Below are 27,290 nucleotides of genomic sequence, written 5' to 3' on the forward strand. Positions count from 1 at the left end.
GGAGCTGCGTTTTGCTATTCCAGCGTGAATGGGAGTAAACGCTGTATTGAGAAATATCTGCTTCTAGAACCAAAACGCAGCTACCTAACAGAACGGTCTTCAATGTGTGCATTCAACTTACAGAGATAAACTGATGTGCGTTTGCAGGAGTTTGTAAACCCTTTCTGTGAAGCAGCGGAAAACGCATTTTTGCAGCCAAATCCAAGCATTTCAGAAATAGCTGTAAATCTCCGTCTACAACACAAAACGAACGTATCCTTCAAACTGCTCTGCTGTGCGTTCGCTTAACTAAGTGAGTTGAATCCGCGTTTAGATTCAGAGAGTGGGAAGCACGTTCCTTCTAGGAGCTGCGTTTTGCTACTCCAGCGTGAATGGGAGTAAACGCTGTATTGAGAAATATCTGCTTCTAGAACCAAAACGCAGCTACCTAACAGAACGGTCTTCAATGTGTGCATTCAACTTACAGAGTTAAACTGATGTGCGTTTGCAGGAGTTTGTAAACCCTTTCTGTGAAGCAGCGGAAAACGCATTTTTCCAGCCAAATCCAAGCATTTCAGAAATAGCTGTAAATCTCCGTCTAAAACACAAAACGAACGTATCCTTCAAACTGCTCTGCTGTGCGTTCGCTTAACTAAGGGAGGTGAATTTGCATTTAGATTCAGAGAGTGGGAAGCACGTTTCTTCTATGAGCTGCGTTTTGCTATTCCAGCGTGAATGGGAGTAAACGCTGTATTGAGAAATATCTGCTTCTAGAACCAAAACGCAGCTACCTAACAGAACGGTCTTCAATGTGTGCATTCAACTTACACAGTTAAACTGATGTGCGTTTGCCGGAGTTTGTAAACCCTTTCTGTGAAGCAGCGGAAAACGCATTTTTCCAGCCAAATCCAAGCATTTCAGAAATAGCTGTAAATCTCCGTCTAAAACAAAAAACGAACGTATCCTTCAAACTGCTCTGCTGTGCGTTCGCTTAACTAAGGGAGTTGAATCCGCGTTTAGATTCAGAGAGTGGGAAGCACGTTCCTTCTAGGAGCTGCGTTTTGCTATTCCAGCGTGAATGGGAGTAAACGCTGTATTGAGAAATATCTGCTTCTAGAACCAAAACGCAGCTACCTAACAGAACGGTCTTCAATGTGTGCATTCAACTTACAGAGTTAAACTGATGTGCGTTTGCAGGAGTTTGTAAACCCTTTCTGTGAAGCAGCGGAAAACGCATTTTTCCAGCCAAATCCAAGCATTTCAGAAATAGCTGTAAATCTCCGTCTAAAACACAAAACGAACGTATCCTTCAAACTGCTCTGCTGTGCGTTCGCTTAACTAAGGGAGTTGAATCCGCGTTTAGATTCAGAGAGTGGGAAGCACGTTTTTTCTAGAAGCTGCGTTTTGCTATTCCAGCGTGAATGGGAGTAAACGCTGTATTGAAAAATATCTGCTTCTAGAACCAAAACCCAGCTACCTAACAGAAATGTCTTCAATGTGTGCATTCAACTTACAGAGTTAAACTGATGTGCGTTTGCAGGAGTTTGTAAACCCTTTCTGTGAAGCAGCGGAAAACGCATTTTTGCAGCCAAATCCAAGCATTTCAGAAATAGCTGTAATTCTCCGTCTAAAACACAAAACGAACGTATCCTTCAAACTGCTCTGCTGTGCGTTCGCATAACTAAGGGAGTTGAATCCGCATTTAGATTCAGAGAGTGGGAAGCACGTTCCTTCTAGGAGCTGCGTTTTGCTATTCCAGCGTGAATGGGAGTAAACGCTGTATTGAGAAATATCTGCTTCTAGAACCAAAACGCAGCTACCTAACAGAACGGTCTTCAATGTGTGCATTCAACTTACAGAGTTAAACTGATGTGCGTTTGCAGGAGTTTGTAAACCCTTTCTGTGAAGCAGCGGAAAACCCATTTTTGCAGCCAAATACAAGCATTTCAGAAATAGCTGTAAATCTCCGTCTAAAACAAAAAACGAACGTATCCTTCAAACTGCTCTACTGTGCGTTCGCTTAACTAAGGGAGTTGAATCCGCGTTTAGATTCAGAGAGTGGGAAGCACGTTCCTTCTAGGAGCTGCGTTTTGCTATTCCAGCGTGAATGGGAGTAAACGCTGTATTGAGAAATATCTGCTTCTAGAACCAAAACGCAGCTACCTAACAGAACGGTCTTCAATGTGTGCATTCAACTTACAGAGATAAACTGATGTGCGTTTGCAGGAGTTTGTAAACCCTTCCTGTGAAGCAGCGGAAAACGCATTTTTGAAGCCAAATCCAAGCATTTCAGAAATAGCTGTAAATCTCCGTCTACAACACAAAACGAACGTATCCTTCAAACTGCTCTGCTGTGCGTTCGCTTAACTAAGTGAGTTGAATCCGCGTTTAGATTCAGAGAGTGGGAAGCACGTTCCTTCTAGGAGCTGCGTTTTGCTACTCCAGCGTGAATGGGAGTAAACCCTGTATTGAGAAATATCTGCTTCTAGAACCAAAACGCAGCTACCTAACAGAACGGTCTTCAATGTGTGCATTCAACTTACAGAGTTAAACTGATGTGCGTTTGCAGGAGTTTGTAAACCCTTTCTGTGAAGCAGCGGAAAACGCATTTTTCCAGCCAAATCCAAGCTTTTCAGAAATAGCTGTAAATCTCCGTCTAAAACACAAAACGAACGTATCCTTCAAACTGCTCTGCTGTGCGTTCGCTTAACTAAGGGAGGTGAATTTGCATTTAGATTCAGAGAGTGGGAAGCACGTTTCTTCTATGAGCTGCGTTTTGCTATTCCAGCGTGAATGGGAGTAAACGCTGTATTGAGAAATATCTGCTTCTAGAACCAAAACGCAGCTACCTAACAGAACGGTCTTCAATGTGTGCATTCAACTTACAGAGATAAACTGATGTGCATTTGCAGGAGTTTGTAAACCCTTCTGTGAAGTAGCGGAAAACGCATTTTTGCAGCCAAATCCAAGCATTTCAGAAATAACTGTAAATCTCCGTCTAAAACACAAAACGAACGTATCCTACAAACTGCTCTGCTGTGCGTTCGCTTAACTAAGGGAGTTGAATCCGCGTTTAGATTCAGAGAGTGGGAAGCACGTTCCTTCTAGGAGCTGCGTTTTGCTATTCCAGCGTGAATGGGAGTAAACGCTGTATTGAGAAATATCTGCTTCTAGAACCAAAACGCAGCTACCTAACAGAACGGTCTTCAATGTGTGCATTCAACTTACAGAGATAAACTGATGTGCGTTTGCAGGAGTTTGTAAACCCTTTCTGTGAAGCAGCGGAAAACGCATTTTTGCAGCCAAATCCAAGCATTTCAGAAATAGCTGTAAATCTCCGTCTACAACACAAAACGAACGTATCCTTCAAACTGCTCTGCTGTGCGTTCGCTTAACTAAGTGAGTTGAATCCGCGTTTAGATTCAGAGAGTGGGAAGCACGTTCCTTCTAGGAGCTGCGTTTTGCTACTCCAGCGTGAATGGGAGTAAACGCTGTATTGAGAAATATCTGCTTCTAGAACCAAAACGCAGCTACCTAACAGAACGGTCTTCAATGTGTGCATTCAACTTACAGAGTTAAACTGATGTGCGTTTGCAGGAGTTTGTAAACCCTTTCTGTGAAGCAGCGGAAAACGCATTTTTCCAGCCAAATCCAAGCATTTCAGAAATAGCTGTAAATCTCCGTCTAAAACACAAAACGAACGTATCCTTCAAACTGCTCTGCTGTGCGTTCGCTTAACTAAGGGAGGTGAATTTGCATTTAGATTCAGAGAGTGGGAAGCACGTTTCTTCTATGAGCTGCGTTTTGCTATTCCAGCGTGAATGGGAGTAAACGCTGTATTGAGAAATATCTGCTTCTAGAACCAAAACGCAGCTACCTAACAGAACGGTCTTCAATGTGTGCATTCAACTTACACAGTTAAACTGATGTGCGTTTGCCGGAGTTTGTAAACCCTTTCTGTGAAGCAGCGGAAAACGCATTTTTCCAGCCAAATCCAAGCATTTCAGAAATAGCTGTAAATCTCCGTCTAAAACAAAAAACGAACGTATCCTTCAAACTGCTCTGCTGTGCGTTCGCTTAACTAAGGGAGTTGAATCCGCGTTTAGATTCAGAGAGTGGGAAGCACGTTCCTTCTAGGAGCTGCGTTTTGCTATTCCAGCGTGAATGGGAGTAAACGCTGTATTGAGAAATATCTGCTTCTAGAACCAAAACGCAGCTACCTAACAGAACGGTCTTCAATGTGTGCATTCAACTTACAGAGTTAAACTGATGTGCGTTTGCAGGAGTTTGTAAACCCTTTCTGTGAAGCAGCGGAAAACGCATTTTTCCAGCCAAATCCAAGCATTTCAGAAATAGCTGTAAATCTCCGTCTAAAACACAAAACGAACGTATCCTTCACACTGCTCTGCTGTGCGTTCGCTTAACTAAGGGAGTTGAATCCGCGTTTAGATTCAGAGAGTGAGAAGCACGTTCCTTCTAGGAGCTGCGTTTTGCTATTCCAGCGTGAATGGGAGTAAACGCTGTATTGAGAAATATCTGCTTCTAGAACCAAAACGCAGCTACCTAACAGAACGGTCTTCAATGTGTGCATTCAACTTACAGAGTTAAACTGATGTGCGTTTGCAGGAGTTTGTAAACCATTTCTGTGAAGCAGCGGAAAACGCATTTTTCCAGCCAAATCCAAGCATTTCAGAAATAGCTGTAAATCTCCGTCTAAAACACAAAACGAACGTATCCTTCAAACTGCTCTGCTGTGCGTTCGCTTAACTAAGGGAGTTGAATCCGCGTTTAGATTCAGAGAGTGGGAAGCACGTTCCTTATAGGAGCTGCGTTTTGCTATTCCAGCGCGAATGGGAGTAAACGCTGTATTGAGAAATATCTGCTTCTAGAACCAAATCGCAGCTACCTAACAGAACGGTCTTCAATGTGTGCATTCAACTTACAGAGTTAAACTGATGTGCGTTTGCAGGAGTTTGTAAACCCTTTCCGTGAAGCAGCGGAAAACGCATTTTTGCAGCCAAATTTAAGCATTTCAGAAATAGCTGTAAATCTCCGTCTAAAACACAAAACGAACGTATCCTTCAAACGGCTCTACTGTTCGTTCGCTTAATTAAGGGAGTTGAATCCGCGTTTAGATTCAGAGAGTGGGAAGCACCTTCCTTCTAGAAGCTGCGTTTTGCTATTCCAGGGTGAATGGGAGTAAACCGTGTATTGAGAAATATCTGCTTCTAGAACCAAAACGCAGCTACCTAACAGAACGGTCTTCAATGTGTGCATTCAACTTACAGAGTTAAACTGATGTGCGTTTGCAGGAGTTTGTAAACCCTTTCTGTGAAGCAGCGGAAAACGCATTTTTGCAGCCAAATCCAAGCATTTCAGAAATAGCTGTAAATCTCCGTCTAAAACACAAAACGAACGTATCCTTCAAACTGCTCTGCTGTGCGTTCGCTTAACTAAGGGAGTTGAATCCGCATTTAGATTCAGAGAGTGGGAAGCACGTTCCTTCTAGGAGCTGCGTTTTGCTATTCCAGCGTGAATGGGAGTAAACGCTGTATTGAGAAATATCTGCTTCTAGAACCAAAACGCAGCTACCTAACAGAACGGTCTTCAATGTGTGCATTCAACTTACAGAGTTAAACTGATGTGCGTTGGCAGGAGTTTGTAAACCCTTTCTGTGAAGCAGCGGAAAACCCATTTTTGCAGCCAAATACAAGCATTTCAGAAATAGCTGTAAATCTCCGTCTAAAACAAAAAACGAACGTATCCTTCAAACTGCTCTACTGTGCGTTCGCTTAACTAAGGGAGTTGAATCCGCGTTTAGATTCAGAGAGTGGGAAGCACGTTCCTTCTAGGAGCTGCGTTTTGCTATTCCAGCGTGAATGGGAGTAAACGCTGTATTGAGAAATATCTGCTTCTAGAACCAAAACGCAGCTACCTAACAGAACGGTCTTCAATGTGTGCATTCAACTTACAGAGATAAACTGATGTGCGTTTGCAGGAGTTTGTAAACCCTTTCTGTGAAGCAGCGGAAAACGCATTTTTGAAGCCAAATCCAAGCATTTCAGAAATAGCTGTAAATCTCCGTCTACAACACAAAACGAACGTATCCTTCAAACTGCTCTGCTGTGCGTTCGCTTAACTAAGTGAGTTGAATCCGCGTTTAGATTCAGAGAGTGGGAAGCACGTTCCTTCTAGGAGCTGCGTTTTGCTACTCCAGCGTGAATGGGAGTAAACCCTGTATTGAGAAATATCTGCTTCTAGAACCAAAACGCAGCTACCTAACAGAACGGTCTTCAATGTGTGCATTCAACTTACAGAGTTAAACTGATGTGCGTTTGCAGGAGTTTGTAAACCCTTTCTGTGAAGCAGCGGAAAACGCATTTTTCCAGCCAAATCCAAGCTTTTCAGAAATAGCTGTAAATCTCCGTCTAAAACACAAAACGAACGTATCCTTCAAACTGCTCTGCTGTGCGTTCGCTTAACTAAGGGAGGTGAATTTGCATTTAGATTCAGAGAGTGGGAAGCACGTTTCTTCTATGAGCTGCGTTTTGCTATTCCAGCGTGAATGGGAGTAAACGCTGTATTGAGAAATATCTGCTTCTAGAACCAAAACGCAGCTACCTAACAGAACGGTCTTCAATGTGTGCATTCAACTTACAGAGATAAACTGATGTGCGTTTGCAGGAGTTTGTAAACCCTTTCTGTGAAGTAGCGGAAAACGCATTTTTGCAGCCAAATCCAAGCATTTCAGAAATAACTGTAAATCTCCGTCTAAAACACAAAACGAACGTATCCTACAAACTGCTCTGCTGTGCGTTCGCTTAACTAAGTGAGTTGAATTTGCGCTTAGATTCAGAGAGTGGGAAGCACGTTCCTTCTAGGAGCTGCGTTTTGCTACTCCAGCGTGAATGGGAGTAAACGCTGTATTGAGAAATATCTGCTTCTAGAACCAAAACGCAGCTACCTAACAGAACGGTCTTCAATGTGTGCATTCAACTTACAGAGTTAAACTGATGTGCGTTTGCAGGAGTTTGTAAACCCTTTCTGTGAAGCAGCGGAAAACGCATTTTTCCAGCCAAATCCAAGCATTTCAGAAATAGCTGTAAATCTCCGTCTAAAACACAAAACGAACGTATCCTTCAAACTGCTCTGCTGTGCGTTCGCTTAACTAAGGGAGTTGAATCCGCATTTAGATTCAGAGAGTGGGAAGCACGTTCCTTCTAGGAGCTGCGTTTTGCTATTCCAGCGTGAATGGGAGTAAACGCTGTATTGAGAAATATCTGCTTCTAGAACCAAAACGCAGCTACCTAACAGAACGGTCTTCAATGTGTGCATTCAACTTACAGAGTTAAACTGATGTGCGTTTGCAGGAGTTTGTAAACCATTTCTGTGAAGCAGCGGAAAACGCATTTTTCCAGCCAAATCCAAGCATTTCAGAAATAGCTGTAAATCTCCGTCTAAAACACAAAACGAACGTATCCTTCAAACTGCTCTGCTGTGCGTTCGCTTAACTAAGGGAGTTGAATCCGCGTTTAGATTCAGAGAGTGGGAAGCACGTTCCTTATAGGAGCTGCGTTTTGCTATTCCAGCGCGAATGGGAGTAAACGCTGTATTGAGAAATATCTGCTTCTAGAACCAAATCGCAGCTACCTAACAGAACGGTCTTCAATGTGTGCATTCAACTTACAGAGTTAAACTGATGTGCGTTTGCAGGAGTTTGTAAACCCTTTCCGTGAAGCAGCGGAAAACGCATTTTTGCAGCCAAATTTAAGCATTTCAGAAATAGCTGTAAATCTCCGTCTAAAACACAAAACGAACGTATCCTTCAAACGGCTCTACTGTTCGTTCGCTTAATTAAGGGAGTTGAATCCGCGTTTAGATTCAGAGAGTGGGAAGCACCTTCCTTCTAGAAGCTGCGTTTTGCTATTCCAGGGTGAATGGGAGTAAACCGTGTATTGAGAAATATCTGCTTCTAGAACCAAAACGCAGCTACCTAACAGAACGGTCTTCAATGTGTGCATTCAACTTACAGAGTTAAACTGATGTGCGTTTGCAGGAGTTTGTAAACCCTTTCTGTGAAGCAGCGGAAAACGCATTTTTGCAGCCAAATCCAAGCATTTCAGAAATAGCTGTAAATCTCCGTCTAAAACACAAAACGAACGTATCCTTCAAACTGCTCTGCTGTGCGTTCGCTTAACTAAGGGAGTTGAATCCGCATTTAGATTCAGAGAGTGGGAAGCACGTTCCTTCTAGGAGCTGCGTTTTGCTATTCCAGCGTGAATGGGAGTAAACGCTGTATTGAGAAATATCTGCTTCTAGAACCAAAACGCAGCTACCTAACAGAACGGTCTTCAATGTGTGCATTCAACTTACAGAGTTAAACTGATGTGCGTTGGCAGGAGTTTGTAAACCCTTTCTGTGAAGCAGCGGAAAACCCATTTTTGCAGCCAAATACAAGCATTTCAGAAATAGCTGTAAATCTCCGTCTAAAACAAAAAACGAACGTATCCTTCAAACTGCTCTACTGTGCGTTCGCTTAACTAAGGGAGTTGAATCCGCGTTTAGATTCAGAGAGTGGGAAGCACGTTCCTTCTAGGAGCTGCGTTTTGCTATTCCAGCGTGAATGGGAGTAAACGCTGTATTGAGAAATATCTGCTTCTAGAACCAAAACGCAGCTACCTAACAGAACGGTCTTCAATGTGTGCATTCAACTTACAGAGATAAACTGATGTGCGTTTGCAGGAGTTTGTAAACCCTTTCTGTGAAGCAGCGGAAAACGCATTTTTGAAGCCAAATCCAAGCATTTCAGAAATAGCTGTAAATCTCCGTCTACAACACAAAACGAACGTATCCTTCAAACTGCTCTGCTGTGCGTTCGCTTAACTAAGTGAGTTGAATCCGCGTTTAGATTCAGAGAGTGGGAAGCACGTTCCTTCTAGGAGCTGCGTTTTGCTACTCCAGCGTGAATGGGAGTAAACCCTGTATTGAGAAATATCTGCTTCTAGAACCAAAACGCAGCTACCTAACAGAACGGTCTTCAATGTGTGCATTCAACTTACAGAGTTAAACTGATGTGCGTTTGCAGGAGTTTGTAAACCCTTTCTGTGAAGCAGCGGAAAACGCATTTTTCCAGCCAAATCCAAGCTTTTCAGAAATAGCTGTAAATCTCCGTCTAAAACACAAAACGAACGTATCCTTCAAACTGCTCTGCTGTGCGTTCGCTTAACTAAGGGAGGTGAATTTGCATTTAGATTCAGAGAGTGGGAAGCACGTTTCTTCTATGAGCTGCGTTTTGCTATTCCAGCGTGAATGGGAGTAAACGCTGTATTGAGAAATATCTGCTTCTAGAACCAAAACGCAGCTACCTAACAGAACGGTCTTCAATGTGTGCATTCAACTTACAGAGATAAACTGATGTGCGTTTGCAGGAGTTTGTAAACCCTTTCTGTGAAGTAGCGGAAAACGCATTTTTGCAGCCAAATCCAAGCATTTCAGAAATAACTGTAAATCTCCGTCTAAAACACAAAACGAACGTATCCTACAAACTGCTCTGCTGTGCGTTCGCTTAACTAAGTGAGTTGAATTTGCGCTTAGATTCAGAGAGTGGGAAGCACGTTCCTTCTAGGAGCTGCGTTTTGCTACTCCAGCGTGAATGGGAGTAAACGCTGTATTGAGAAATATCTGCTTCTAGAACCAAAACGCAGCTACCTAACAGAACGGTCTTCAATGTGTGCATTCAACTTACAGAGTTAAACTGATGTGCGTTTGCAGGAGTTTGTAAACCCTTTCTGTGAAGCAGCGGAAAACGCATTTTTCCAGCCAAATCCAAGCATTTCAGAAATAGCTGTAAATCTCCGTCTAAAACACAAAACGAACGTATCCTTCAAACTGCTCTGCTGTGCGTTCGCTTAACTAAGGGAGTTGAATCCGCATTTAGATTCAGAGAGTGGGAAGCACGTTCCTTCTAGGAGCTGCGTTTTGCTATTCCAGCGTGAATGGGAGTAAACGCTGTATTGAGAAATATCTGCTTCTAGAACCAAAACGCAGCTACCTAACAGAACGGTCTTCAATGTTTGCATTCAACTTACAGAGTTAAACTGATGTGCGTTTGCAGGAGTTTGTAAACCCTTTCTGTGAAGCAGCGGAAAACCCATTTTTGCAGCCAAATACAAGCATTTCAGAAATAGCTGTAAATCTCCGTCTAAAACACAAAACGAACGTATCCTTCAAACTGCTCTGCTGTGCGTTCGCTTAACTAAGGGAGTTGAATCCGCGTTTAGATTCAGAGAGTGGGAAGCACGTTCCTTCTAGGAGCTGCGTTTTGCTATTCCAGCGTGAATGGGAGTAAACGCTGTATTGAGAAATATCTGCTTCTAGAACCAAAACGCAGCTACCTAACAGAACGGTCTTCAATGTGTGCATTCAACTTACAGAGATAAACTGATGTGCGTTTGCAGGAGTTTGTAAACCCTTTCTGTGAAGCAGCGGAAAACGCATTTTTGCAGCCAAATCCAAGCATTTCAGAAATAGCTGTAAATCTCCGTCTACAACACAAAACGAACGTATCCTTCAAACTGCTCTGCTGTGCGTTCGCTTAACTAAGTGAGTTGAATCCGCGTTTAGATTCAGAGAGTGGGAAGCACGTTCCTTCTAGGAGCTGCGTTTTGCTACTCCAGCGTGAATGGGAGTAAACGCTGTATTGAGAAATATCTGCTTCTAGAACCAAAACGCAGCTACCTAACAGAACGGTCTTCAATGTGTGCATTCAACTTACAGAGTTAAACTGATGTGCGTTTGCAGGAGTTTGTAAACCCTTTCTGTGAAGCAGCGGAAAACGCATTTTTCCAGCCAAATCCAAGCATTTCAGAAATAGCTGTAAATCTCCGTCTAAAACACAAAACGAACGTATCCTTCAAACTGCTCTGCTGTGCGTTCGCTTAACTAAGGGAGGTGAATTTGCATTTAGATTCAGAGAGTGGGAAGCACGTTTCTTCTATGAGCTGCGTTTTGCTATTCCAGCGTGAATGGGAGTAAACGCTGTATTGAGAAATATCTGCTTCTAGAACCAAAACGCAGCTACCTAACAGAACGGTCTTCAATGTGTGCATTCAACTTACACAGTTAAACTGATGTGCGTTTGCCGGAGTTTGTAAACCCTTTCTGTGAAGCAGCGGAAAACGCATTTTTCCAGCCAAATCCAAGCATTTCAGAAATAGCTGTAAATCTCCGTCTAAAACAAAAAACGAACGTATCCTTCAAACTGCTCTGCTGTGCGTTCGCTTAACTAAGGGAGTTGAATCCGCGTTTAGATTCAGAGAGTGGGAAGCACGTTCCTTCTAGGAGCTGCGTTTTGCTATTCCAGCGTGAATGGGAGTAAACGCTGTATTGAGAAATATCTGCTTCTAGAACCAAAACGCAGCTACCTAACAGAACGGTCTTCAATGTGTGCATTCAACTTACAGAGTTAAACTGATGTGCGTTTGCAGGAGTTTGTAAACCCTTTCTGTGAAGCAGCGGAAAACGCATTTTTCCAGCCAAATCCAAGCATTTCAAAAATAGCTGTAAATCTCCGTCTAAAACACAAAACGAACGTATCCTTCACACTGCTCTGCTGTGCGTTCGCTTAACTAAGGGAGTTGAATCCGCGTTTAGATTCAGAGAGTGAGAAGCACGTTCCTTCTAGGAGCTGCGTTTTGCTATTCCAGCGTGAATGGGAGTAAACGCTGTATTGAGAAATATCTGCTTCTAGAACCAAAACGCAGCTACCTAACAGAACGGTCTTCAATGTGTGCATTCAACTTACAGAGTTAAACTGATGTGCGTTTGCAGGAGTTTGTAAACCCTTTCTGTGAAGCAGCGGAAAACGCATTTTTCCAGCCAAATCCAAGCATTTCAGAAATAGCTGTAAATCTCCGTCTAAAACACAAAACGAACGTATCCTTCAAACTGCTCTGCTGTGCGTTCGCTTAACTAAGGGAGTTGAATCCGCGTTTAGATTCAGAGAGTGGGAAGCACGTTTTTTCTAGAAGCTGCGTTTTGCTATTCCAGCGTGAATGGGAGTAAACGCTGTATTGAAAAATATCTGCTTCTAGAACCAAAACCCAGCTACCTAACAGAAATGTCTTCAATGTGTGCATTCAACTTACAGAGTTAAACTGATGTGCGTTTGCAGGAGTTTGTAAACCCTTTCTGTGAAGCAGCGGAAAACGCATTTTTGCAGCCAAATCCAAGCATTTCAGAAATAGCTGTAATTCTCCGTCTAAAACACAAAACGAACGTATCCTTCAAACTGCTCTGCTGTGCGTTCGCTTAACTAAGGGAGTTGAATCCGCATTTAGATTCAGAGAGTGGGAAGCACGTTCCTTCTAGGAGCTGCGTTTTGCTATTCCAGCGTGAATGGGAGTAAACGCTGTATTGAGAAATATCTGCTTCTAGAACCAAAACGCAGCTACCTAACAGAACGGTCTTCAATGTGTGCATTCAACGTACAGAGTTAAACTGATGTGCGTTTGCAGGAGTTTGTAAACCCTTTCTGTGAAGCAGCGGAAAACCCATTTTTGCAGCCAAATACAAGCATTTCAGAAATAGCTGTAAATCTCCGTCTAAAACAAAAAACGAACGTATCCTTCAAACTGCTCTACTGTGCGTTCGCTTAACTAAGGGAGTTGAATCCGCGTTTAGATTCAGAGAGTGGGAAGCACGTTCCTTCTAGGAGCTGCGTTTTGCTATTCCAGCGTGAATGGGAGTAAACGCTGTATTGAGAAATATCTGCTTCTAGAACCAAAACGCAGCTACCTAACAGAACGGTCTTCAATGTGTGCATTCAACTTACAGAGATAAACTGATGTGCGTTTGCAGGAGTTTGTAAACCCTTCCTGTGAAGCAGCGGAAAACGCATTTTTGAAGCCAAATCCAAGCATTTCAGAAATAGCTGTAAATCTCCGTCTACAACACAAAACGAACGTATCCTTCAAACTGCTCTGCTGTGCGTTCGCTTAACTAAGTGAGTTGAATCCGCGTTTAGATTCAGAGAGTGGGAAGCACGTTCCTTCTAGGAGCTGCGTTTTGCTACTCCAGCGTGAATGGGAGTAAACCCTGTATTGAGAAATATCTGCTTCTAGAACCAAAACGCAGCTACCTAACAGAACGGTCTTCAATGTGTGCATTCAACTTACAGAGTTAAACTGATGTGCGTTTGCAGGAGTTTGTAAACCCTTTCTGTGAAGCAGCGGAAAACGCATTTTTCCAGCCAAATCCAAGCTTTTCAGAAATAGCTGTAAATCTCCGTCTAAAACACAAAACGAACGTATCCTTCAAACTGCTCTGCTGTGCGTTCGCTTAACTAAGGGAGGTGAATTTGCATTTAGATTCAGAGAGTGGGAAGCACGTTTCTTCTATGAGCTGCGTTTTGCTATTCCAGCGTGAATGGGAGTAAACGCTGTATTGAGAAATATCTGCTTCTAGAACCAAAACGCAGCTACCTAACAGAACGGTCTTCAATGTGTGCATTCAACTTACAGAGATAAACTGATGTGCGTTTGCAGGAGTTTGTAAACCCTTTCTGTGAAGTAGCGGAAAACGCATTTTTGCAGCCAAATCCAAGCATTTCAGAAATAACTGTAAATCTCCGTCTAAAACACAAAATGAACGTATCCTACAAACTGCTCTGCTGTGCGTTCGCTTAACTAAGGGAGTTGAATCCGCGTTTAGATTCAGAGAGTGGGAAGCACGTTCCTTCTAGGAGCTGCGTTTTGCTATTCCAGCGTGAATAAGAGTAAACGCTGTATTGAGAAATATCTGCTTCTAGAACCAAAACGCAGCTACCTAACAGAACGGTCTTCAATGTGTGCATTCAACTTACAGAGATAAACTGATGTGCGTTTGCAGGAGTTTGTAAACCCTTTCTGTGAAGCAGCGGAAAACGCATTTTTGCAGCCAAATCCAAGCATTTCAGAAATAGCTGTAAATCTCCGTCTACAACACAAAACGAACGTATCCTTCAAACTGCTCTGCTGTGCGTTCGCTTAACTAAGTGAGTTGAATCCGCGTTTAGATTCAGAGAGTGGGAAGCACGTTCCTTCTAGGAGCTGCGTTTTGCTACTCCAGCGTGAATGGGAGTAAACGCTGTATTGAGAAATATCTGCTTCTAGAACCAAAACGCAGCTACCTAACAGAACGGTCTTCAATGTGTGCATTCAACTTACAGAGTTAAACTGATGTGCGTTTGCAGGAGTTTGTAAACCCTTTCTGTGAAGCAGCGGAAAACGCATTTTTCCAGCCAAATCCAAGCATTTCAGAAATAGCTGTAAATCTCCGTCTAAAACACAAAACGAACGTATCCTTCAAACTGCTCTGCTGTGCGTTCGCTTAACTAAGGGAGGTGAATTTGCATTTAGATTCAGAGAGTGGGAAGCACGTTTCTTCTATGAGCTGCGTTTTGCTATTCCAGCGTGAATGGGAGTAAACGCTGTATTGAGAAATATCTGCTTCTAGAACCAAAACGCAGCTACCTAACAGAACGGTCTTCAATGTGTGCATTCAACTTACACAGTTAAACTGATGTGCGTTTGCCGGAGTTTGTAAACCCTTTCTGTGAAGCAGCGGAAAACGCATTTTTCCAGCCAAATCCAAGCATTTCAGAAATAGCTGTAAATCTCCGTCTAAAACACAAAACGAACGTATCCTTCAAACTGCTCTGCTGTGCGTTCGCTTAACTAAGGGAGTTGAATCCGCGTTTAGATTCAGAGAGTGGGAAGCACGTTCCTTCTAGGAGCTGCGTTTTGCTATTCCAGCGTGAATGGGAGTAAACGCTGTATTGAGAAATATCTGCTTCTAGAACCAAAACGCAGCTACCTAACAGAACGGTCTTCAATGTGTGCATTCAACTTACACAGTTAAACTGATGTGCGTTTGCAGGAGTTTGTAAACCCTTTCTGTGAAGCAGCGGAAAACGCATTTTTCCAGCCAAATCCAAGCATTTCAGAAATAGCTGTAAATCTCCGTCTAAAACACAAAACGAACGTATCCTTCACACTGCTCTGCTGTGCGTTCGCTTAACTAAGGGAGTTGAATCCGCGTTTAGATTCAGAGAGTGAGAAGCACGTTCCTTCTAGGAGCTGCGTTTTGCTATTCCAGCGTGAATGGGAGTAAACGCTGTATTGAGAAATATCTGCTTCTAGAACCAAAACGCAGCTACCTAACAGAACGGTCTTCAATGTGTGCATTCAACTTACAGAGTTAAACTGATGTGCGTTTGCAGGAGTTTGTAAACCCTTTCTGTGAAGCAGCGGAAAACGCATTTTTCCAGCCAAATCCAAGCATTTCAGAAACAGCTGTAAATCTCCGTCTAAAACACAAAACGAACGTATCCTTCAAACTGCTCTGCTGTGCGTTCGCTTAACTAAGGGAGTTGAATCCGCGTTTAGATTCAGAGAGTGGGAAGCACGTTTTTTCTAGAAGCTGCGTTTTGCTATTCCAGCGTGAATGGGAGTAAACGCTGTATTGAAGAATATCTGCTTCTAGAACCAAAACCCAGCTACCTAACAGAAATGTCTTCAATGTGTGCATTCAACTTACAGAGTTAAACTGATGTGCGTTTGCAGGAGTTTGTAAACCCTTTCTGTGAAGCAGCGGAAAACGCATTTTTCCAGCCAAATCCAAGCATTTCAGAAATAGCTGTAAATCACCGTCTAAAACACAAAACGAACGTATCCTTCAAACTGCTCTGCTGTGCGTTCGCCTAACTAAGGGAGTCGAATCCGCGTTTAGATTCAGAGAGCGGGAAGCACGTTCCTTCTAGGAGCTGCGTTTTGCTATTCCAGCGTGAATGGGAGTAAACGCTGTATTGAGAAATATCTGCTTCTAGAACCAAATCGCATCTACCTAACAGAACGGTCTTCAATGTGTGCATTCAACTTACAGAGTTAAACTGATGTGCGTTTGCAGGAGTTTGTAAACCCTTTCTGTGAAGCAGCGGAAAACGAATTTTGCAGCCAAATCCAAGCATTTCAGAAATAGCTGTAAATCTCCGTCTAAAACACAAAACGAACGTATCCTTCAAACTGCTCTACTGTGCGTTCGCTTAACTAAGGGAGTTGAATCCGCATTTAGATTCAGAGAGTGGGAAGCACGTTCCTTCTAGGAGCTGCGTTTTGCTATTCCAGCGTGAATGGGAGTAAACGCTGTATTGAGAAATATCTGCTTCTAGAACCAAAACGCAGCTACCTAACAGAACGGTCTTCAATGTGTGCATTCAACTTACACAGTTAAACTGATGTGCGTTTGCAGGAATTTGTAAACCCTTTCTGTGAAGCAGCGGAAAACGCATTTTTCCAGCCAAATCCAAGCATTTCAGAAATAGCTGTAAATCTCCGTCCAAAACACAAAACGAACGTATCCTTCAAACTGCTCTGCTGTGCGTTCGCTTAACTAAGGGAGTTGAATCCGCATTTAGATTCAGAGAGTGGGAATCACGTTCCTTCTAGGAGCTGCGTTTTGCTATTCCAGCGTGAATGGGAGTAAACGCTGTATTGAGAAATATCTGCTTCTAGAACCAAAACTTAGCTACCTAACAGAACGGTCTTAAATGTGTGCATTCAACTTACACAGTTAAACTGATGTGCGTTTGCAGGAGTTTGTAAACCCTTTCTGTGAAGCAGCGGAAAACGCATTTTTCCAGCCAAATCCAAGCATTTCAGAAATAGCTGTAAATCTCCGTCTAGAACACAAAACGAACGTATACTTCAAACTGCTCTGGTGTGCGTTCGCTTAACTAAGGGAGTTGAATCCGCGTTTAGATTCAGAGAGTGGGAAGCACGTTCCTTCTAGGAGCTGCGTTTTGCTATTCCAGCGTGAATGGGAGTAAACGCTGTATTGAGAAATATCTGCTTCTAGAACCAAAACGCAGCTACCTAACAGAACGGTCTTCAATGTGTGCATTCAACTTACAGAGTTAAACTGATGTGCGTTTGCAGGAGTTTGTAAACCCTTTCTGTGAAGCAGCGGAAAACGCATTTTTGCAGCCAAATCCAAGCATTTCAGAAATAGCTGTAAATCTTCGTCTAAAACACAAAACGAAAGTATCCTTCAAACTGCTCTGCTGTGCGTTCGCTTAACTAAGGTAGTTGAATCCGCGTTTAGATTCAGAGAGTGGTAAGCACGTTCTTTCTAGGAGCTGCGTTTTGCTATTCCAGCGTGAATGGGAGTAAACGCTGTATTGAGAAATATCTGCTTCTGGAACCAAAACACAGCTACCTAACAGAACGGTCTTCAATGTGTGCATTCAACTTACAGAGTTAAACTGATGTGCGTTTGCAGGAGTTTGTAAACCCTTTCTGTGAAGCAGCGGAAAACGCATTTTTCCAGCCAAATCCAAGCATTTCAGAAATAGCTGTAAATCTCCGTCTAAAACACAAAACGAACGTATCCTTCAAACTGCTCTGCTGTGCGTTCGCTTAACTAAGGGAGTTGAATCCGCGTTTAGATTCAGAGAGTGGGAAGCACGTTCCTTCTAGGAGCTCCGTTTTGCTATTCCAGCGTGAATGGGAGTAAACGCTGTATTGAGAAATATCTGCTTCTAGAACCAAAACGCAGCTACCTAACAGAACGGTCTTCAATGTGTGCATTCAATTTACAGAGTTAAACTGATGTGCGTTAGCAGGAGTTTGTAAACCCTTTCTGTGAAGCAGCGGAAAACGCATTTTTCCAGCCAAATCCAAGCATTTCAGAAATAACTGTAAATCTCCGTTTAAAACACAAAACGAACGTATCCTTCAAACTGTTCTGCTGTGCGTTCGCTTAACTAAGGGAGTTGAATCCGCATTTAGATTCAGAGAGTGGGAAGCACGTTCCTTCTAGGAGCTGCGTTTTGCTATTCCAGCGTGAATGGGAGTAAACGCTGTATTGAGAAATATCTGCTTCTAGAACCAAAACGCAGCTACCTAACAGAACGGTCTTCAATGTGTGCATTCAACTTAAACAGTTAAACTGATGTGCGTTTGCAGGAGTTTGTAAACCCTTTCTGTGAAGCAGCGGAAAACGCATTTTTCCAGCCAAATCCAAGGATTTCAGAAATAGCTGTAAATCTCCGTCTAAAACAAAAAACGAACGTATCCTAAAGACTGCTCTGCTGTGCGTTCGCTTAACTAAGGGAGTTGAATCCGCGTTTAGATTCAGAGAGTGGGAAGCACGTTCCTTATAGGAGCTGCGTTTTGCTATTCCAGCGTGAATGGGAGTAAACGCTGTATTGAGAAATATCTGCTTCTAGAACCAAAACGCAGCTACCTAACAGAACGGTCTTCAATGTGTGCATTCAACTTACAGAGTTAAACTGATGTGCGTTTGCAGGAGTTGGTAAACCCATTCTGTGAAGCAGCGGAAAACGCATTTTTGCAGCCAAATCCAAGCATTTCAGAAATAGCTGTAAATCTCCGTCTAAAACACAAAACGAACGTATCCTTCAAACTGCTCTGCTGTGCGTTCGCTTAACTAAGGGAGTTGAATCCGCGTTTAGATTCAGAGAGTGGGAAGCACGTTCCTTCTAGGAGCTGCCTTTTGCTATTCAGGCGTGAATGGGAGTAAACGCTGTATTGAGAAATATCTGCTTCTAGAACCAAAACCCAGCTACCTAACAGAACGGTCTTCAATGTGTGCATTCAACTTAAACAGTTAAACTGATGTGCGTTTGCAGGAGTTTGTAAACCCTTTCTGTGAAGCAGCGGAAAACCCATTTTTGCAGCCAAATACAAGCATTTCAGAAATAGCTGTAAATCTCCGTCTAAAACACAAAACGAACGTATCCTTCAAACTGCTCTGCTGTGCGTTCGCTTAACTAAGGGAGTTGAATCCGCGTTTAGATTCAGAGAGTGGGAAGCACGTTCCTTCTAGGAGCTGCGTTTTGCTATTCCAGCGTGAATGGGAGTAAACGCTGTATTGAGAAATATCTGCTTCTAGAACCAAAACGCAGCTACCTAACAGAACGGTCTTCAATGGGTGCATTCAACTTACAGAGATAAACTGATGTGCCTTTGCAGGAGTTTGTAAACCCTTTCTGTGAAGCACCGGAAAACGCATTTTTGCAGCCAAATCCAAGCATTTCAGAAATAGCTGTAAATCTCCGTCTACAACACAAAACGAACGTATCCTTCAAACTGCTCTGCTGTGCGTTCGCTTAACTAAGTGAGTTGAATCCGCGTTTAGATTCAGAGAGTGGGAAGCACGTTCCTTCTAGGAGCTGCGTTTTGCTACTCCAGCGTGAATGGGAGTAAACGCTGTATTGAGAAATATCTGCTTCTAGAACCAAAACGCAGCTACCTAACAGAACGGTCTTCAATGTGTGCATTCAACTTACAGAGTTAAACTGATGTGCGTTTGCAGGAGTTTGTAAACCCTTTCTGTGAAGCAGCGGAAAACGCATTTTTCCAGCCAAATCCAAGGATTTCAGAAATAGCTGTAAATCTCCGTCTAAAACAAAAAACGAACGTATCCTAAAGACTGCTCTGCTGTGCGTTCGCTTAACTAAGGGAGTTGAATCCGCGTTTAGATTCAGAGAGTGGGAAGCACGTTCCTTATAGGAGCTGCGTTTTTCTATTCCAGCGTGAATGGGAGTAAACGCTGTATTGAGAAATATCTGCTTCTAGAACCAAAACGCAGCTACCTAACAGAACGGTCTTCAATGTGTGCATTCAACTTACAGAGTTAAACTGATGTGCGTTTGCAGGAGTTTGTAAACCCTTTCTGTGAAGCAGCGGAAAACGCATTTTTGCATCCAAATACAAGCATTTCAGAAATAGCTGTAAATCTCCGTCTAAAACACAAAACGAACGTATCCTTCAAACTGCTCTGCTGTGCGTTCGCTTAACTAAGGGAGTTGAATCCGCGTTTAGATTCAGAGAGTGGGAAGCACGTTCCTTCTAGGAGCTGCGTTTTGCTATTCCAGCGTGAATGGGAGTAAACGCTGTATTGAGAAATATCTGCTTCTAGAACCAAATCGCAGCTACCTAACAGAACGGTCTTCAATGTGTGCATTCAACTTACAGAGTTAAACTGATGTGCGTTTGCAGGAGTTTGTAAACCCTTTCTGTGAAGCAGCGGAAAACGCATTTTTGCAGCCAAATCCAAGCATTTCAGAAATAGCTGTAAATCTCCGTCTAAAACACAAATCGAACATATCCTTCAAACTGCTCTGCTGTGCGTTCGCTTAACTAAGGGAGTTGAATCCGCGTTTAGATTCAGAGAGTGGGAAGCACGTTCCTTCTAGGAGCTGCCTTTTGCTATTCCAGCGTGAATGGGAGTAAACGCTGTATTGAGAAATATCTGCTTCTAGAACCAAAACCCAGCTACCTAACAGAACGGTCTTCAATGTGTGCATTCAACTTAAACAGTTAAACTGATGTGCGTTTGCAGGAGTTTGTAAACCCTTTCTGTGAAGCAGCGGAAAACCCATTTTTGCAGCCAAATACAAGCATTTCAGAAATAGCTGTAAATCTCCGTCTAAAACACAAAACGAACGTATCCTTCAAACTGCTCTGCTGTGCGTTCGCTTAACTAAGGGAGTTGAATCCGCGTTTAGATTCAGAGAGTGGGAAGCACGTTCCTTCTAGGAGCTGCGTTTTACTATTCCAGCGTGAATGGGAGTAAACGCTGTATTGAGAAATATCTGCTTCTAGAACCAAAACGCAGCTACCTAACAGAACGGTCTTCAATGGGTGCATTCAACTTACAGAGATAAACTGATGTGCCTTTGCAGGAGTTTGTAAACCCTTTCTGTGAAGCAGCGGAAAACGCATTTTTGCAGCCAAATCCAAGCATTTCAGAAATAGCTGTAAATCTCCGTCTACAACACAAAACGAACGTATCCTTCAAACTGCTCTGCTGTGCGTTCGCTTAACTAAGTGAGTTGAATCCGCGTTTAGATTCAGAGAGTGGGAAGCACGTTCCTTCTAGGAGCTGCGTTTTGCTATTCCAGCGTGAATGGTAGTAAACGCTGTATTGAGAAATATCTGCTTCTAGAACAAAAACGCAGCTACCTAACAGAACGGTCTTCAATGTGTGCATTCAACTTAAACAGTTAAACTGATGTGCGTTTGCAGGAGTTTGTAAACCCTTTCTGTGAAGCAGCGGAAAACCCATTTTTGCAGCCAAATACAAGCATTTCAGAAATAGCTGTAAATCTCCGTCTAAAACACAAAACGAACGTATCCTTCAAACTGCTCTGCTGTCCGTTCGCTTAACTAAGGGAGTTGAATCCGCGTTTAGATTCAGAGAGTGGGAAGCACGTTCCTTCTAGGAGCTGCGTTTTGCTATTCCAGCGTGAATGGGAGTAAACGCTGTATTGAGAAATATCTGCTTCTAGAACCAAAACGCAGCTACCTAACAGAACGGTCTTCAATGTGTGCATTCAACTTACAGAGTTAAAATGATGTGCGTTTGCAGGAGTTTGTAAACCCTTTCTGTGAAGCAGCGGAAAACGCATTTTTGCAGCCAAATCCAAGCATTTCAGAAATAGCTGTAAATCTCCGTCTAAAACACAAAACGAACGTATCCTTCAAACTGCTCTGCTGTGCGTTCGCTTAACTAAGGGAGTTGAATCCGCGTTTAGATTCAGAGAGTGGGAAGCACGTTTCTTCTATGAGCTGCGTTTTGCTATTCCAGCGTGAATGGGAGTAAACGCTGTATTGAGAAATATCTGCTTCTAGAACCAAAACGCAGCTACCTAACAGAACGGTCTTCAATGTGTGCATTCAACTTACAGAGTTAAACTGATGTGCGTTTGCAGGAGTTTGTAAACCCTTTCTGTGAAGCAGCGGAAAACGCATTTTTGAAGCCAAATACAAGCATTTCAGAAATAGCTGTTAATCTCCGTCTAAAACACAAAACGAACGTATCCTTCAAACTGCTCTGCTGTGCTTTCGCTTAACTAAGGGAGTTGAATCCGCGTTTAGATTCAGAGAGGGGGAAGCACGTTCCTTCTAGGAGCTGCGTTTTGCTATTCCAGCGTGAATGGGAGTAAACGCTGTATTGAGAAATATCTGCTTCTAGAACCAAATCGCAGCTACCTAAAAGAACGGTCTTCAATGTGTGCATTCAACTTACAGAGTTAAACTGATGTGCGTTTGCAGGAGTTTGTAAACCCTTTCTGTGAAGCAGCGGAAAACGCATTTTTCAGCCAAATTTAAGCATTTCAGAAATAGCTGTAAATCTCCGTCTAAAACACGAAACGAACGTATCCTTCAAACTGCTCTGCTGTGCGTTCGCTTAACTAAGGGAGTTGAATCCGCGTTTAGATTCAGAGAGTGGGAAGCACGTTCCTTCTAGGAGCTGCGTTTTGCTATTCCAGCGTGAATGGGAGTAAACGCTGTATTGAGAAATATCTGCTTCTAGAACCAAAACGCAGCTACCTAACAGAACGGTCTTCAATGTGTGCATTCAACTTACAGAGTTAAACTGATGTGCGTTTGCAGGAGTTTGTAAACCCTTTCTGTGAAGCAGCGGAAAACGCATTTTTCCAGCCAAATCCAAGCATTTCAGAAATAGCTGTAAATCTCCGTCTAAAACACAAAACGAACGTATCCTTCACACTGCTCTGCTGTGCGTTCGCTTAACTAAGGGAGTTGAATCCGCGTTTAGATTCAGAGAGTGAGAAGCACGTTCCTTCTAGGAGCTGCGTTTTGCTATTCCAGCGTGAATGGGAGTAAACGCTGTATTGAGAAATATCTGCTTCTAGAACCAAAACGCAGCTACCTAACAGAACGGTCTTCAATGTGTGCATTCAACTTACAGAGTTAAACTGATGTGCGTTTGCAGGAGTTTGTAAACCCTTTCTGTGAAGCAGCGGAAAACGCATTTTTCCAGCCAAATCCAAGCATTTCAGAAATAGCTGTAAATCTCCGTCTAAAACACAAAACGAACGTATCCTTCAAACTGCTCTGCTGTGCGTTCGCTTAACTAAGGGAGTTGAATCCGCGTTTAGATTCAGAGAGTGGGAAGCACGTTTTTTCTAGAAGCTGCGTTTTGCTATTCCAGCGTGAATGGGAGTAAACGCTGTATTGAAAAATATCTGCTTCTAGAACCAAAACCCAGCTACCTAACAGAAATGTCTTCAATGTGTGCATTCAACTTACAGAGTTAAACTGATGTGCGTTTGCAGGAGTTTGTAAACCCTTTCTGTGAAGCAGCGGAAATCGCATTTTTCCAGCCAAATCCAAGCATTTCAGAAATAGCTGTAAATCACCGTCTAAAACACAAAACGAACGTATCCTTCAAACTGCTCTGCTGTGCGTTCGCTTAACTAAGGGAGTTGAATCCGCGTTTAGATTCAGAGAGCGGGAAGCACGTTCCTTCTAGGAGCTGCGTTTTGCTATTCCAGCGTGAATGGGAGTAAACGCTGTATTGAGAAATATCTGCTTCTAGAACCAAATCGCATCTACCTAACAGAACGGTCTTCAATGTGTGCATTCAACTTACAGAGTTAAACTGATGTGCGTTTGCAGGAGTTTGTAAACCCTTTCTGTGAAGCAGCGGAAAACGAATTTTGCAGCCAAATCCAAGCATTTCAGAAATAGCTGTAAATCTCCGTCTAAAACACAAAACGAACGTATCCTTCAAACTGCTCTACTGTGCGTTCGCTTAACTAAGGGAGTTGAATCCGCATTCAGATTCAGAGAGTGGGAAGCACGTTCCTTCTAGGAGCTGCGTTTTGCTATTCCAGCGTGAATGGGAGTAAACGCTGTATTGAGAAATATCTGCTTCTAGAACCAAAACGCAGCTACCTAACAGAACGGTCTTCAATGTGTGCATTCAACTTACACAGTTAAACTGATGTGCGTTTGCAGGAATTTGTAAACCCTTTCTGTGAAGCAGCGGAAAACGCATTTTTCCAGCCAAATCCAAGCATTTCAGAAATAGCTGTAAATCTCCGTCCAAAACACAAAACGAACGTATCCTTCAAACTGCTCTGCTGTGCGTTCGCTTAACTAAGGGAGTTGAATCCGCATTTAGATTCAGAGAGTGGGAATCACGTTCCTTCTAGGAGCTGCGTTTTGCTATTCCAGCGTGAATGGGAGTAAACGCTGTATTGAGAAATATCTGCTTCTAGAACCAAAACTTAGCTACCTAACAGAACGGTCTTAAATGTGTGCATTCAACTTACACAGTTAAACTGATGTGCGTTTGCAGGAGTTTGTAAACCCTTTCTGTGAAGCAGCGGAAAACGCATTTTTCCAGCCAAATCGAAGCATTTCAGAAATAGCTGTAAATCTCCGTCTAGAACACAAAACGAACGTATACTTCAAACTGCTCTGGTGTGCGTTCGCTTAACTAAGGGAGTTGAATCCGCGTTTAGATTCAGAGAGTGGGAAGCACGTTCCTTCTAGGAGCTGCGTTTTGCTATTCCAGCGTGAATGGGAGTAAACGCTGTATTGAGAAATATCTGCTTCTAGAACCAAAACGCAGCTACCTAACAGAACGGTCTTCAATGTGTGCATTCAACTTACAGAGTTAAACTGATGTGCGTTTGCAGGAGTTTGTAAACCCTTTCTGTGAAGCAGCGGAAAACGCATTTTTGCAGCCAAATCCAAGCATTTCAGAAATAGCTGTAAATCTTCGTCTAAAACACAAAACGAAAGTATCCTTCAAACTGCTCTGCTGTGCGTTCGCTTAACTAAGGTAGTTGAATCCGCGTTTAGATTCAGAGAGTGGGAAGCACGTTCTTTCTAGGAGCTGCGTTTTGCTATTCCAGCGTGAATGGGAGTAAACGCTGTATTGAGAAATATCTGCTTCTGGAACCAAAACACAGCTACCTAACAGAACGGTCTTCAATGTGTGCATTCAACTTACAGAGTTAAACTGATGTGCGTTTGCAGGAGTTTGTAAACCCTTTCTGTGAAGCAGCGGAAAACGCATTTTTCCAGCCAAATCCAAGCATTTCAGAAATAGCTGTAAATCTCCGTCTAAAACACAAAACGAACGTATCCTTCAAACTGCTCTGCTGTGCGTTCGCTTAACTAAGGGAGTTGAATCCGCGTTTAGATTCAGAGAGTGGGAAGCACGTTCCTTCTAGGAGCTCCGTTTTGCTATTCCAGCGTGAATGGGAGTAAACGCTGTATTGAGAAATATCTGCTTCTAGAACCAAAACGCAGCTACCTAACAGAACGGTCTTCAATGTGTGCATTCAATTTACAGAGTTAAACTGATGTGCGTTAGCAGGAGTTTGTAAACCCTTTCTGTGAAGCAGCGGAAAACGCATTTTTCCAGCCAAATCCAAGCATTTCAGAAATAACTGTAAATCTCCGTCTAAAACACAAAACGAACGTATCCTTCAAACTGTTCTGCTGTGCGTTCGCTTAACTAAGGGAGTTGAATCCGCATTTAGATTCAGAGAGTGGGAAGCACGTTCCTTCTAGGAGCTGCGTTTTGCTATTCCAGCGTGAATGGGAGTAAACGCTGTATTGAGAAATATCTGCTTCTAGAACCAAAACGCAGCTACCTAACAGAACGGTCTTCAATGTGTGCATTCAACTTAAACAGTTAAACTGATGTGCGTTTGCAGGAGTTTGTAAACCCTTTCTGTGAAGCAGCGGAAAACGCATTTTTCCAGCCAAATCCAAGGATTTCAGAAATAGCTGTAAATCTCCGTCTAAAACAAAAAACGAACGTATCCTAAAGACTGCTCTGCTGTGCGTTCGCTTAACTAAGGGAGTTGAATCCGCGTTTAGATTCAGAGAGGGGGAAGCACGTTCCTTATAGGAGCTGCGTTTTGCTATTCCAGCGTGAATGGGAGTAAACGCTGTATTGAGAAATATCTGCTTCTAGAACCAAAACGCAGCTACCTAACAGAACGGTCTTCAATGTGTGCATTCAACTTACAGAGTTAAACTGATGTGCGTTTGCAGGAGTTGGTAAACCCATTCTGTGAAGCAGCGGAAAACGCATTTTTGCAGCCAAATCCAAGCATTTCAGAAATAGCTGTAAATCTCCGTCTAAAACACAAAACGAACGTATCCTTCAAACTGCTCTGCTGTGCGTTCGCTTAACTAAGGGAGTTGAATCCGCGTTTAGATTCAGAGAGTGGGAAGCACGTTCCTTCTAGGAGCTGCCTTTTGCTATTCCAGCGTGAATGGGAGTAAACGCTGTATTGAGAAATATCTGCTTCTAGAACCAAAACCCAGCTACCTAACAGAACGGTCTTCAATGTGTGCATTCAACTTAAACAGTTAAACTGATGTGCGTTTGCAGGAGTTTGTAAACCCTTTCTGTGAAGCAGCGGAAAACCCATTTTTGCAGCCAAATACAAGCATTTCAGAAATAGCTGTAAATCTCCGTCTAAAACACAAAACGAACGTATCCTTCAAACTGCTCTGCTGTGCGTTCGCTTAACTAAGGGAGTTGAATCCGCGTTTAGATTCAGAGAGTGGGAAGCACGTTCCTTCTAGGAGCTGCGTTTTACTATTCCAGCGTGAATGGGAGTAAACGCTGTATTGAGAAATATCTGCTTCTAGAACCAAAACGCAGCTACCTAACAGAACGGTCTTCAATGGGTGCATTCAACTTACAGAGATAAACTGATGTGCCTTTGCAGGAGTTTGTAAACCCTTTCTGTGAAGCAGCGGAAAACGCATTTTTGCAGCCAAATCCAAGCATTTCAGAAATAGCTGTAAATCTCCGTCTACAACACAAAACGAACGTATCCTTCAAACTGCTCTGCTGTGCGTTCGCTTAACTAAGTGAGTTGAATCCGCGTTTAGATTCAGAGAGTGGGAAGCACGTTCCTTCTAGGAGCTGCGTTTTGCTATTCCAGCGTGAATGGGAGTAAACACTGTATTGAGAAATATCTGCTTCTAGAACAAAAACGCAGCTACCTAACAGAACGGTCTTCAATGTGTGCATTCAACTTAAACAGTTAAACTGATGTGCGTTTGCAGGAGTTTGTAAACCCTTTCTGTGAAGCAGCGGAAAACCCATTTTTGCAGCCAAATACAAGCATTTCAGAAATAGCTGTAAATCTCCGTCTAAAACACAAAACGAACGTATCCTTCAAACTGCTCTGCTGTCCGTTCGCTTAACTAAGGGAGTTGAATCCGCGTTTAGATTCAGAGAGTGGGAAGCACGTTCCTTCTAGGAGCTGCGTTTTGCTATTCCAGCGTGAATGGGAGTAAACGCTGTATTGAGAAATATCTGCTTCTAGAACCAAAACGCAGCTACCTAACAGAACGGTCTTCAATGGGTGCATTCAACTTACAGAGATAAACTGATGTGCCTTTGCAGGAGTTTGTAAACCCTTTCTGTGAAGCAGCGGAAAACGCATTTTTGCAGCC

This window comes from Callithrix jacchus, chromosome 8 (assembly GCF_049354715.1).
Source record: "Callithrix jacchus isolate 240 chromosome 8, calJac240_pri, whole genome shotgun sequence".
NCBI lineage: Eukaryota > Metazoa > Chordata > Mammalia > Primates > Cebidae > Callithrix > Callithrix jacchus.